This window comes from Pristiophorus japonicus, chromosome 9 (genome assembly GCF_044704955.1).
Source record: "Pristiophorus japonicus isolate sPriJap1 chromosome 9, sPriJap1.hap1, whole genome shotgun sequence".
NCBI lineage: Eukaryota > Metazoa > Chordata > Chondrichthyes > Pristiophoridae > Pristiophorus > Pristiophorus japonicus.
Window position 1 is genome coordinate 115,323,127 of NC_091985.1, and position 15,013 is coordinate 115,338,139.

At 48.7% G+C, this 15,013-nt stretch overlaps 1 pseudogene; it reads left to right on the forward strand.

Moving 5' to 3' along the window:
- Positions 1-1,961: 1,961 nt before the first annotated feature.
- Positions 1,962-2,199, forward strand: LOC139274295 (U2 spliceosomal RNA; annotated as a pseudogene).
- Positions 2,200-15,013: the final 12,814 nt, after the last annotated feature.

Here is a 15,013-nt window from a genome sequence, read left to right on the forward strand (position 1 = left end):
TTTGTGTCCTCCTCACACATTGCTTTTCCTCCCATCTTTGTATGGTCAGCAAATTTGGCTACGTTACACTCGGTCCCTTCTTCCAAGTCGTTAATATAGATTGTAAATAGTTGGTGTCCCAGCACTGATCCCTGCGGCACCCCACTAGTTACTGGTTGCCAACCAGAGAATGAACCATTATCCCAACTCTCTGTTCCTTATTAGTTAGCCAATCCTCTATCCATGCTAATATATTACCCCCAACCCCGTGAACTATTATCTTGTGCAGTAACCTTTTATGTGGCACCTTGTCAACTGCCTTCTGGAAGTCCAAATACACCACATCCACTGGTTCCCCTTTATGCACCCTGTTCGTTACATCCTCAAAGAATTCTAGCAAATTTGTCAAACATGACTTGCCCTTCATAAATCCATGCTGACTCTGCCTGACCGAATTTTGCTTTTCCAAATGTCCTGCTACTGCTTCTTTAATAATGGACACCAACATCTTCCCAACCACAGATGTTAGGCTAACTGGTCTATAGTTTCCTGCTTTTTGTCTGCCTCTTTTAAATAGGGGCGTTACATTTGCAGTTTTCCAATCTGCTGGGACCTCCCCAGAATGAAGGGAATTTTGGTAAATTACAACTAATGCATCCACTGTCCCTGCCGCTACTTCTCTTAAGACCCTAGAATGCAAGCCATCAGGCCCAGGGGATTTATCTGCCTTTAGTCCATTAACTTACTGAGTACCACCTCCTTATGATTGTGATTGAGTTAAGTTCATCCCCCCACCCCTCCCCCCCATAGCCCCTTGACTATCTACTGTTGGAATATTATTAGTGTCCTCCACTTTAAAGACTGATACAAAATATTTGTTCAGAGTTTCTGCCATCTCCATGTTCCCCATTACTAATTCCCCGGTCTCGTCCTCTAAGGGACCAACATTTACTCTAGCCACTCTTTTCCTTTTTATATACCTATAGAAACTCTTGCTATCTGTTTTTATATTTTATGCTAGTTTACTTTCATAGTCTATCTTCCCTTTCTTAATCATTTTTTTAGTCATTCTTTGTTGGCTTTTAAACGCTTCCCAATCTTCTGTCCTCCCACTAGTTTTGGCCACATTGTATGCTCTTGTTTTTTAGCCACGGATGGCTATCTTTTCTCTTACGCCCTTTCCTCCTCACTGGAATATATTTTTCTTGAGTGTTGTGAAATATCTGCTTTAATGTACACCACTGTTCATCAACCGTCCTACATTTTAATCTATTCTCCCAGTCCACTTTAGCCAACTCAGCCCTCATACCTTCATAGTCTCCTTTATTTAAGCTTAGTATGCTGGTTAGAGATACAATTTTCTCACCCTCCATCTGAATTTGAAATTCAACCATGCTATGATCACTCATTCCAAGGGGATCCTTTACTAGGAGATTGTGTATTAATCCTGACTCATTACACAGGACTAGATCTAAGATAGCCTGCCCCCTGGTTGGTTCTGTTATATACTGCTCGAGGAACCTGTCTCTTATGGATTTTATGAACTCTTCCTCAAGGCCAATGTGATTTGTCCAATCAATATGGAGGTTTAACTCACCCATGATTATTGCTGTTCCCTTTTTGCAAGCCCCCACTATTTCCTGGTTCATGCTCCGACCAACAGAGTTGTTACCGTTAGGGGGCCTGTAGACTACACCCACCAGTGACCTTTTCCCTTTATTTTGTTTATCTCCAACCAAACTATTTCAACATCCTGATCATTTGAGCCAATATCGTTTCTCACTATTGCAGTGATTGCATCCTTTATCAATAGAGCTACTCCTTTTCCTTTCTTTCGGTCCAAATACCCCTGAATATTTAATTCCCAGTCCTGGTCACCTTGCAACCATGTCTCTGTAATGGCTATCAGATCATACCCATTTGTCTCAATTTGTGCTGTCAACTCATCTATTTTGTTACAATTGCTACGTGCATTTAGACAAATCGCTTCTCGGCCTTTTGGCTAAGATCATGCGTAACTTACCTGACAGGGGAGTAACCATGACCCCAACGTGGTTCTCCCTGGATCAGGAAGGTGATTCTCCTATGCTTTTTGGAAATAGGAGGTGGGTGGGGTGGATTGACCCATCCACCTCCACGGAGGTGTGTGGGGGGCCTGACCCATCCACCTCCATGGCACGAACCTGGTATTGCAGTACTTCCAGGAACGGTGCAGTGGCTCTAGGCCTTTTGGCTAAGAGCATTGGCGCAGAGTGATCCTTGATGTGTGCAAGGTGACCTCTGGCGTTTGTAATCTGACAAGATGATCTGACAAAGAATTGGAAAGATTGGCAACGAATAAATTTTTTTTTAAATTGCCTCTAAATTTGTTTTTTTACCCTTTTTTCCTGCTTATTCCTCTCTCCTTCAATCTCACTTTCTTTATTTTTGTTTTCTAATTCCAGCTTTATCCCCTCCCTGCTGAATCAATTTTCAGGTTCCCATCCCCCTGCCAAGCTAATTTAAACCCTCCCCAACAGCACTAGCAAACCCCCCGCAAGAATATTGGTCCCGGATCTGTTGAGGTGCAACCCATCTATCTTCTACAGGTCCCACCTCCCCCAGAAGTGCTCCCATGCCTCAGGAAGCGAAAGCCCTCCTGCCTGCACCATCTCTCCAGCCACGTATTCATTTGCTCTATCCTCCTATTTCTGTACTCACTAGCTCGTGGCACTGGCAGTAATTCAGAGATTAAAAGCTGACAAATTCCCTGAACCTGCCTGCCTACATCCTAGGGTTCTAAACGAGGTGGCTGCAGAGATAGTGGAAGCATTGGTTTCTATCTTTCAAAATTCGCCAGACTCTAGAACGGTCCCAGCGGATTGGAAGGTAGCAAATGTAATATCGCTATCCAAGAAAGGGGGGAGAGAGAAAATAGGGAACTACAGGCCAGTTAGTCTGATATCAATTGTTGGGAAAATGCTGGAATCCATTGTTAAGGAAGTTGTATCATGACACTTAGATAATCGTAACATGATCAGGCAGAGTCAGCATGGTTTTATGAAAGGGAAATCGGGTTTGACAAATTTATTAGAGTTGTTTGAGGATGTAACTAGCAGGGTAGATAAAGGGAAACCTGTGGATGTAGTATATTTGGATTTACAAAAGGCATTCAATAAGGTGCCATATAAAAGGTTATTACACAAGATAAGGGCTCATGGGATTGGAGGTAATGTCTTAGCATGGATAGAGGATTGACAGAAAACAGAGAGTAGTGATAAACGGGTCTTTTTCAAGTTGTCAGGCTATAACTAGTGGGGTGCTGCAAGGATCAGTGCTGGGGCCACAGCTATTTACAATCTATATTAATGACCTAGATGAAGGGACCAAATGTAATTATTCAAGTTTGCTGATGATACAATGGATCATTAGGATGATGCATTATGATGGAGAATGAAACAGTTAATTCAGAGACATGGTCCAGAACTTAAGGAAGGGTAACTTTGAAGGTATGAGGCGTGAATTGGTTAGGATAGATTGGCGAATGATACTTAAGGGGTTGACTGTGGATGGGCAATGGCAGACATTTAGAGACCGCATGGATGAACTACAACAATTGTACATCCCCGTCTGGCGTAAAAATAAAAAAGGGAAGGTGGCTCAACCGTGGCTATCAAGGGAAATCAGGGATAGTATTAAAGCCAATGAGGTGGCATACAAATTGGCCAGAAATAGCAGTGAATCCGGGGACTGGGAGAAATTTAGAACTCAGCAGAGGAGGACAAAGGATTTGATTAGGGCAGGGAAAATGGAGTACGAGAAGAAGCTTGCAGGGAACATTAAGGCGGATTGCAAAAGTTTCTATAGGTATGTAAAGAGAAAAAGGTTAGTAAAGACAAACGTAGGTCCCCTGCAGTCAGAATCAGGGGAAGTCATAACTGGGAACAAAGAAATGGCAGACCAATTGAACAAGTACTTTGGTTCGGTATTCACTAAGGAGGACACCAACAACCTTCCGGATATAAAAGGGGTCAGAGGGTCTAGTAAGGAGGAGGAACTGAGGGAAATCTTTATTAGTCGGGAAATTGTGTTGGGGAAATTGATGGGATTGAAGGCCGATAAATTCCCAGGGCCTGATGGACTGCATCCCAGAGTACTTAAGGAGGTGGCCTTGGAAATAGTTGATGCATTGACAGTCATTTTCCAACATTCCATTGACTCTGGATCAGTTCCTATCGAGTGGAGGGTAGCCAATGTAACCCCACTTTTTAAAAAAGGAGGGAGAGAGAAAACAGGGAATTATAGACCGGTCAGCCTGACCTCAGTAGTGGGTAAAATGATGGAATCAATTATTAAGGATGTATAGCAGTGCATTTGGAAAATGGTGACATGATAAGTCCAAGTCAGCATGGATTTGTGAAAGGGAAATCATGCTTGACAAACCTTCTGGAATTTTTTGAGGATGTTTCCAGTAGAGTGGACAAGGGAGAACCAGTTGATGTGGTATATTTGGACTTTCAGAAGGCTTTCGACAAGGTCCCACACAAGAGATTAATGTGCAAAGTTAAAGCACATGGGATTGGGGGTAGTGTGCTGACGTGGATTGAGAACTGGTTATCAGACAGGAAGCAAAGAGTAGGAGTAAATGGGTACTTTTCAGAATGGCAGGCAGTGACTAGTGGGGTACCGCAAGGTTCTGTGCTGGGGCCCCAGCTGTTTACACTGTACATTAATGATTTAGACGAGGGGATTAAATGTAGTATATCCAAATTTGCGGATGACACTAAGTTGGGTGGCAGTGTGAGCTGCGAGGAGGATGATGTGAGGCTGCAAAGCGACTTGGATAGGTTAGGTGAGTGGGCAAATGCATGGCAGATGAAGTATAATGTGGATAAATGTGAGGTTATCCACTTTGGTGGTAAAAACAGAGAGACAGACTATTATCTGAATGGTGACAGATTAGGAAAAGGGGAGGTGCAATGAGACCTGGGTGTCATGGTACATCAGTCATTGAAGGTTGGCATGCAGGTACAGCAGGCGGTTAAGAAAGCAAATGGCATGTTGGCCTTCATAGCGAGGGGATTTGAATACAGGGGCAGGGAGGTGTTGCTACAGTTGTACAGGGCCTTGGTGAGGCCACACCTGGAGTATTGTGTACAGTTTTGGTCTCCTAACTTGAGGAAGGACATTCTTGCTATTGAGGGAGTGCAGCGAAGATTCACCAGACTGATTCCCGGGATGGTGGGACTGACCTATCAAGAAAGACTGGATCAACTGGGCTTGTATTCACTGGAGTTCAGAAGAATGAGAGGGGACCTCATAGAAACGTTTAAAATTCTGATGGGTTTAGACAGGTTAGATGCAGGAAGAATGTTCCCAATGTTGGGGAAGTCCAGAACCAGGGGTCACAGTCTAAGGATAAGGGGTAAGCCATTTAGGACCGAGATGAGGAGAAACTTCTTCATCCAGAGAGTGGTGAACCTGTGGAATTCTCTACCACAGAAAGTAGTTGAGGCCAATTCACTAAATATATTTAAAATAGAGTTAGATGAAGTCCTTACTACTCGGGGGATCAAGGGGTATGGCAAGAAAGCAGGAAGGCGGTACTGAAGTTGCATGTTCAGCCATGAACTCATTGAATGGCGGTGCAGGCTAGAAGGGCTGAATGGCCCACTCCTGCACCTATTTTCTATGTTTCTATGTTTCTAAAGCTAGGTGGAACAGTAAGCTGTGAGGAGAAAACAAAACACCTGCAAAGGGATATAGATAGACTAAGTGAATGGGCAGTAAGGTAGCAGATGGAGTATAATGTAAGGACATGTGAGATTATTCATTTTGGTAGAAAGAATAGAAAAACAATGTTTTTTAAATGTTGAGAAACTTTTAAATGTTGGTGTTCAGAGAGATTTGGGTGAATTTGTGCAAGAAACACAGAAAGCTAGCATACAGGTACAAGCAATAAGGAAGGCAAATGGCATGTTGTCCTTTAGTGCAAGGGGCTTGGAGTAGAAGAGTAAGGAAGCCTTGCTACAATTGTACAGCGCCTGGAGTACTGTGTACAGTTTTGGTTTCCTTATCTAAGGAAGGGTATACTTGCCTTGGAGGCAGTACAATGGAGGTTCACTAGATTGATTACTGGGATGAGAGGGCTGTCTTATGATGAGAGACTGTGTAGAATGGGCCTATACTCTCTGGAGTTTAGAAGAATGAAAGGTGATCTCATTGAAACTTACAAGATTCTGAAGGGGATTGACAGGGTAGATGCTGAGAGATTGTTTCCCCTGACTGGAGAGGTTAGAACTAGGGGTCACGGTCTTAGCATAAGGGGATGGCCATTTAAGACAGAGATGAGGAGGGATTTCTTCACTCAGAGGGTTGTGAATCTTTGGAATTCTCTGCCCCAGAGGGCTGTGGATGCTGAGTCTCTGAATATATTCAAGGCTGCGATAGATAGATTTTTGGAGTCTAGATGAATCAAGGGATATGGAGTTCCAGTGGGAAAGTGGAGTTGAGGTCGATGATCAGCGATGATCTTATTGAATGGTGGAGCAGGCTCAATGGGCCGTAGAGCTTACCCCTGCTCCTATTTCTTATGTTCTTATGTTCTTAAAGGGTCTCGATCCTTTGCCCCAGTCCGGGACATTTTATTCAGAGTCTGATTACTGTGAAATGTGCAAAGTCCTGCACTGATATAATCTTCCACAGTTACAGTAACAATTCTAATTTCAGCTGGCGTAATAAGTATTGACACTGTATCCATTTCCCACTCATAATTAAAACCGTGTCCTATAAGACAGACTGAGAGAATGTTATAAGATGAATGTACTGTAACACAACAACAGAAATAGCCTGAACTCGAATTAAATAGACAATGGTTTGTTACACTGTTTGGTCACTTTAGATATTCAGCATAATTGGTGCCAACGAACCGGAAGCTGCACAAAAGCTTACTGCGCAAGGCAACAACCGAAAGTATGATGTTTCTGAAATAAAAACAGAAAATGTGTAAATCTCAGTGGGTCAGGCAGCATCTGTGGAGAGATCAGAGTTAACGTTTCAAGTTGATGACCCATCGTCAGATGTTTCTGCTTTTTATAAGGATGCAGCTGTTTGCACTACAAAATGCTCTGATTGGCTCGCCACGATCACATGGCCTGATTACCGATTGGTCCCCTTGGAGAATAAGACATACCCAGAAGTTTCTCTGGAATGTGTAACTGGAATCACCCAGCCCAAGTTCTGAGTGACTTTGCAAAGTGTAATTCGAGCCATTCTGACCAGACCCCAGACAGGATAGAGCTCCCCATCCCAGCACAAGTTCCTGACACCCTCAGCCCAAGTTCATGCACCCTCCCACCCAAGTTCATGCCTGCTCCAGCCCAAGTTCATTAACACCCCCCCCTCCCACCCCAGCTCAGGTTCATTAACCACACCCCCACCCCAGCCCAATTTCCTGATCCCATCCCAGCCCAAGTTCCTGCCTCATTTCTAGCCCAAGTTCCTGACCTTAACGCCCCCCCCCCACCCCTGCCACCATGGGGCATTGTGTGTGGGTCACGTATTGGTTATGAAGTGAATGGCTGTCGTGATTTCCGTATCTCCAATGATGTCCCTTGTCACACACACACCGAGCTTTCCGAGAAATCGGTGTGGATGTAAAGAGGGAAGAACATGATCCATCTTCCCTGAGTTCCCTCTCCCCCCTCCGATCCCCTCGTCTGCTTCCCTCTGTCTCTCCCCCAGTCTCTCTCACTCTCCCTCCAAATCTCTCTCACTTTCCCCAGTTTCTCTCACTCTCCTGTCCCCTCACAATTTCTCTCTCTCTCTTCCCCACAGCCTCGCTCTCTCTCACTCTTCGCCCAGTTTCTCTCCCTCTCTCCCCCCCAGTCTCTCTCCTCCCCCCGCACAGTCTCTCACTCTCTCTTCCCGCCCCCTCCCCACACTCTCTTTCTCCTCCCTCGCCCCCCAGTCTCCCTCACCCATCCCAGAATCTCTTCCCCCGATAGACTCTCCTGCCCCCCCCCCCACAGTTTCACTCTCTCTCCCCCACAGCCTCGCTCTCTCTCACTCTCTCCCAGTCGCTCTCTCTCTCTCTCCCCCCAGTCTCTCTCTCTCCCCCAGTCTCTCTCTCTCTCTCCCCCCAGTCTCTCTCTCTCCCCCCTCAGTCTCTCTCTCTCTCCCCCCGCACCCCCCAGCCCCGCAGTCTCTCTCTCCCGCCCCCACACACAGTCTCTCTCTCTCTCTCTCTCACCCATCCTAGTCTCTTCCCCCCCCCTCAAAATCTCTCTCATGCTACCCCCAATCTCTCTCACTCTCCTCCTAGTCTCTCCCCCTCCCCCCAGTCTCTCTCCCTCCCCTGTCTCACTCTCTCTCCCTCCCTCCATATGCTCTCTCTCTCCTGCCCCAGGGTCTCTCTCTCTCACTCACACCACACCCCCCCCACCACAGTCTCCCTCTCTCTCCCATCCAGTCTCTCTCTTCCACCCCACCCCTACAGTCACTCTATCATGCTCCCGTCCCCACAGTCTCTCACTCCCACCACCCCATCCCCACACAGTCTCTCTCTCTCTCTCTCCCCCAGTCTCTCTCTCACCGCCCCCAGTCTCTCTCTCTTCGCCTCCAGTCTCTCGCTCTCTGCCCCAGTCTCTCTCTCTCTCTCTGCCCCATTCGCTCTCTCTCTACCCCAGTCTCTCTCGCTCTGCCCCAGTCTCTCTCTCTCTGCCCCAGTCTCTCTCTCTCTCTGCCCCCAGTCTCTCTCTCTCTCTGCCCCCAGTCTCTCTCTCTCTCTGCCCCCAGTCTCTCTCTCTCTCTCTCTGCCCTCAGTCTCTCTCTCTCTCTCTCTGCCCTCAGTCTCTCTCTCTCTCTCTCTGCCCTCAGTCTCTCTCTCTCTTTCTGCCCCCAGTCTCTCTCTCTCTCTGCCCTCAGTCTCTCTCTCTCTCTGCCCTCAGTCTCTCTCTCTCTCTCTGCCCTCAGTCTCTCTCTCTCTTCCCAGTCTCTCTCTCTTTCCGCCCCCAGTCTCTCTCTTGCTCTCTCCTGCCACAGTCTCTCTCTCTCCCCCACCCCCCACAGTCTCTCTCTCTCTCTCTCCCCGCGAGTCTCTCTCACCCATCCCAGTCTCTTCCTTCCCACCGCCCCCCCCCGGCCCCGCAGTCTCACGCTACCCCCATTCTCTCTCACTCTCCCCCTAGTCTGGCTCGCTCCTTCCCCAGTCTCACTCTTTACCCCTCCCCCCTATGCTCTCTCTCTCCTGCCCCATGGTCTCTCTCTCACACACACTCCCCAGTCCCTCTCACTGCCCCCCCCCCACGACTGTCTCCCTCTCTCTCCCATCCAGTCTTCTCTCTCTCTCTTCCACCCCACCCCGCATTCTCTGTGTCTCCCTCCTCTCCAGTCCCTCTCTTTCTCTCCCGTCCCTCTCTTTCTCTCCAGTCTCTCTCACCCCCCTCCCCCCACTACAGTGTCTCTCGCTCTCTCCCCTGCCCCCAACCAGTCTCTCTTGCTCTCCCCCATAGTCTCTCACTCTCTATCTCAATCTTCCCCAGTATCTCTCCCCACAGTCTCTCTTTCCCCTCCCCCACCCGAGGACTCTCCCCCAATCTCTCTCTCCCCCCCCAGTTCTCGCTCTCTCTCTCTCTCTCCTCCCCACAATCTCTCTCTCTCCTCCCACCCCCCAGTCTCTCTCTCCCCCCCAACTGAGTCTCTCTCCCCCAGTCTCTCTCTTTCCGCCATTCTCTCTCTCCTTCTCTCCCCCCCACAGTGTCTCTCTGCCCCCCCAGTCTCTCTCACTCTCACACACCCCCAACCCCACAGTCTTTCTTTCTCTCTCTCTCACTCTCCCCAATCTCTCAGTCTCCCCCTTCCCGACCCAGTCCTTCTCTCTCTCTCCCCTCCACAATCTCTCTCGCTCCCCCGTAGCATCTCTCTCTCACCTGTCCCAGTCTCTCTCTCCCCCCACAGTCTCACGTTACCCCAATCTCTCTCACTCTCCCCCTAGTATCTATCTCTCCCTCCCCAGTCTCACTCTCCCACGCTCCCGCCACACACAGTCTCTCTCTCACCTTCCTCCCCCCCCTGCACAATCTCTCTCACGCTACCCCCAATCTCTCTCTCACTCTCCCTCTAGTCTCTCTCCCTCCCATCTCACTCTCCCATCCTCCCCCACAGTCTCTCACTCTGTCACTCTACTCTGTCTCTCTCACTCTCCCCCACCCCACCCCCCCACCCACTGCAGTCTCCCTCTTTCTCCCATCCAGTCCCTTTCACTCTCCCATCCAGTCTTTGTCTCCCAACCCCACGTACTCTCCCCCACAGTCTCTCACACCCCCCAAGTCTCTCGCACTCTCTCCCACAGTCTCTCTCTCTCTCTCTCACCCCTCCACCCCCCCCCCTCACAGTCACTCTCTCACTCTCTCCCTAGTTTATCTCTCTCCCCCCCACAATCTCGCTTTCTCCCTCCCCCGCAATCTCTCTCCCTCCTCCCACAGTCTCTCTCTCTCTCCCCTCACAGTCTCTCTCTCTCTCTCTCCCCTCACAGTCCCTCTTTCCCCTCACATTCTCTCTCTCTCCCTCCCCAATGTCTCTCTCCTTCCCCGGTCACTTATTTCTCCCCCCCCACCCCAGTCTCTCTCGCTCTCTTCCCCCCCCCCCCCCGCCATCTCTCTCCCACTCCCCTCCCAGTCTCTCTCACTCTCCCCCCCCACCCCACCCCACCAATCACCCTCGCTCACCCCCACACAGACTCTCTCTTGCCCCACAGTCTCCTACCCCCTACAGTCTCTCTCTCTCTCCCTCTCCCACGCCCCCAACCCCACAATCTCTCTCTCTCACTTTCCCCCCTCTCCACAGTCTCTCTCTCTCTCCCCCCCCAAAGTCTCTCTCCCCCTCCACCCAGTCTCTCTCTCCCCCCACCCAGTCCCTCTCTCTCTCTCTCTCCCCCACAGTCACTCTTTCCTCCCCCCGCTGTCTCTCCCTATCCCTCCCCAGTCCCACTCGCTCCCCCTCACAGTCTATCTCTCTCTCTCTCTCACTTTCTCTCCCCCATCTCTCCCTCTCCCTCACCTAGTCCCTCTCTCTCTCCCCCAACGTCCATCATTCCCCTCCCCCCCCCCTCGCCCCCAGTCACTCTTGCTCCCAGCCCCCCGGCTCTGTCTCTCCCACTCCCCCTCCCAGACTCTCTCATTCTCCCCCCCCCCCCACTAGTCACCCTCTCTCAACCCCCATAAAGACTCTCTCTCTCCCCCCACACCAGACTCTCCTCCCCCCCGCCAGTCTCCTACCCCAGTCCCCTCTTTCCCCCCAGTCCCTCTTTCCCCCCACCCCGCCAGTCCGTCTCGCTCTCCCCAGTCTCTCTCTCCCTCCCCAGTCTCTCTCTCTCCCTCTGCAGTCTCTCTCTCTCTCCCTCCGCAGTCTCTCCCTACCCCCCTCACTCTCCCTCTCCCTCTCCCCCAGTCTCACACTCTCTCTCCCCTAGTCTCTCAACCCACCAACACAGTCTCCCTCTCCTCCCCAAGTCTATCCCCTATCCCGCTCTCCCTCCCCCCCCCGCCCAGTCACTCTCTCACTCCCCTCCCCAGTCTCTCTCCTGCCCCCACGCCGCAGCCTCTCGCTCTCCGTTCAAGTCTCTCACTCTCCCCCCTACAGTCTCTCTCTCACACAGTCTTCCCCAGTCTCTCTCTCTCTCTCACTTCCTCCCAGTCTCTCTCTCTCCCCCACAGTCTCTCTCTCTCTCTCTCTCTCCCTCCACCCCACAGTCTCTCTCCCTCCCCCTCCCCCCACAGTCTCTCTCTCTCCCCTCCCCACCCCACAGTCTCTCTCTCAACCCCCCACCCCACAGTGGCTCTCTCTCCCCCCACCCCAGTCTCTCTCTCTCTCTCCCCCCCACCACAGTCTCTTTCTCTGATACTATCTCTCTCTCCGATCCAGTGTCTCTCACTCTCCCCCCAGTCGCTCACTCTCTCTCCCCAGTCACACTCTCTTCCCTACAGTCTCTCTCTCGCTCACCCCCAGTCTATCCTGCTCCCGCCCCCCCCCACCCTGCCAATCTCTCTCTCCTCCCCGCCCCAGTCTCTTATCTCTCTCTCCCTGCCCCCACATTCTCTCCCCTAGTCTCTATTTCTCTCCCAGTCTCTCTCTCTTTCCCCAATTTACGTGTCCCCCCTCTCTCTCCTCCCTCGTCTCTCATTGCGCCCCCACCACAGTCTCTCATTCCCAAGTCTATCCCACTCTCTCCCCCCTCAATCTATCTCTCTCCCTCCCCAGTCTCTCTCTCTCTCTCCCTCCCCCCTCCCTCCCTGGTCTTACTCTCTCTTTGCACCAGTCTCTCTCTCCCTCCCTCCCTCGTCTCTCTCTCCCTCCGCAGTCTCTCTCTCTGTCCCCAGTCCCTCTCTCTCTTCCCTCCCCCCCCCACAGTCTCTCTCTCTACTGCCGCCCCCCCCACAGTCCCTCTCTCTACTCCCCCCCGCCCAATTTCTCTCACTCCCCATCTCTCTCTCTCCCCCACTCCCCCTCCCAGTCTCTCATTCTCCCCCCACCACAGTCATCCTCTCTCACCTCCACACAATCTCTCTGTCTGTCCCCACATTCTCCTATCCCCAGTCTCTCTTGCTCCCCCCAGTCTCTCTCTCCCCCCCAGCCTCTCTCACTCTCCACCCACCCCCGCCACTACACTGTCTCTCGTTCTCTCCCCTGCCCCCACCCACTCTCTCTCTCTCTCCCCCACAGTCACTCTTTTTCTCTCACAGTCTTCCCCGGTCTGTCTGTCTGTCTCTCTCTCTCTCTCTGTCCCCCTAGTCTCTCTCTCTCCCCCGCCCCCCCCCCCATGAGACTCTCTCCCCCTGTCCCTCTCTCTCCCCAGTTCTCTCTCCCCAACCCCATAGTCTCTCTCTCAGACTTCCCCCACCCCAGTCTCCCTGCACCCCCCCCCCTCAGTCTCTCTGCTCCCCCCACCCTAGTCTCTCTGTCCCCCTCATAGTCTCTCTAGTCTCAATTCTTGCATATATCCAATTCAGTTTCAGATTGTGCACCTAGAGTGGGGAAAAAGTTAACACCTTTTGACATTTTAAGTTACAGACACTGATGTGGATTTGCTTTGACTGGAGCAGCATGTGCAGCTATAAAACAGAGGCAGCTTGTTTTAAAATAGATAAGTAACCTTCAAGTTACAGTTACCATGGTGTCTGATATAAAATGAATCTGAACTTTTCAAAATATTTTGTTTTAATTTGATTACAGTAAGAAAATGCTATTGCCTTATCTAGTTTAAATTAAAATGTGTGGTCCCAGTTTAAATCAATTTGAATGTTTACAAAGCACTGTCATCTTAATTCGGTTACTGAAAGTCCAAAACCCCCACTCTTTTAGTTTTTGATAAGTGGAAAGTAATCAGAAATTGTAAATTGGACTGAAGGAGCGAAAAAGATAAATTGGAAATGAAATCAAGTGAGGAGAAAGGAAGAGATTCTGTCCCTTTTCTACTTTCAATGTTGTGTCTCTTTAAAAAGCCTGTCTGAATGTTTCAGAGCTACAAGCTGAGTGAAGATATGTCCTCTATTTCCTTTCATGAAGAATGTTAATGATTTTTCTTTAAATGTGCAGACTAATTTTTCTGCAGTTATATTCAGTACTTTTACAGTCATTTGGAAAGGCACCTGAATAACAAAGCAAAAAATGTAGTAATTGACTTGTTTTTTTGTAAGCATGTGCAATTTTGTTTTATTTTATTTCTTCTGTATTGTGTTTAGGTAATAAAATATTGATCTGAATTCATTTCAAATTATTGAGGCTAACCTATTAAATTGTGAAAATCTGACTCAGTGAGATTCTGGTGATCCAGCCATTTTAAGAATTTATCAGCAGACATCAAATGTCACAGCATGCTGACCTTTTGGACTAAAGGCTTTGCTTTTCAAAAACTCAGACTCAGACTTAACCCATTCAGGGTCATTTTTCTCTATCTCTAGAGCGTGATTGAGGAGGGGAGATATGGAAGTTAACTTGCAAACTAATTGCGAGCATGTCTGTCTCTAATTGAACATTGACAAAACTTGCAATACTGCTATTTGGAGTTTGGATAATTTTGAACCAATCAAATGGACTTGGCACGATATATCGGGCTATTTTTGGAAATTAAATGTAGCCTAACCTCTCTATGAGACAGTAACACTGATGGAAAAACTCTGCATCACAAATCAAATCCTAGAATATGAAATCCTCCAAATCAGCAGGAATAATGTGTTTGTAAAGTGCTGAACCAGACTGGGAAGGGAACTGTGGGGAGACGGAATAGGGGCTGGCACTGAAATGGAAGGAGACGGATCGACTTGTTGGGGTGGGAGGGAATCTCCTGTTGAGTTTCTACCCTGGGCATATTACACTAGTTTTATAAGCATGTTTATTCAAGCATCATTGTGCATTGTGAATCAGTTACATAATAATAATACAAACTTAAGACTATAACTAATAATACTTATTTCATTTAGTCCAGTTAGTTAGTGGGGGGATTTAAAAATGAAGATTTGCCCCTTTCTTACACTCCTTCTTAAAGGGACAGTCTACCGAAATGGGCGCACTATATTAAAAAAAGGCCTACCTCATAGTGCAGAATGCTACAGCATCTCAGCAGGGTACCCAGACATTAGCATTTCTAAGCATCCTGAGTGGACACATGGGGCCCAAGTTCCCACATGATTTGCAACTGATTTTTAGGAGCAACTGGTGGAGAACGGACTATCTTGGAAATCGCAATTCTCCACATTTTTTTTTCTGCAGAATTTTTTCTTCAAAAGGGGGCGTGTCCGGCCACTGATGCCTGATTTCAAAGTTTCCACAGTGAAAACGTACTCCAAACTAAGTTAGAATGGAGCGAGTGAAGATTTTTGTAGAACTGAAAAAACCTGTTCTACACATAAAAAAATCAGGCGCAGGTTACAAATTAGGCGTCCAGAACGAGGTGGGGGGGGGGGGAAGGGAAGTCATTAAATTCTACAATAAATCCTTATTTATACTTCTACAAATATTATACAAATAAATCCAACCTGAATAAACATTTATAAGCAAA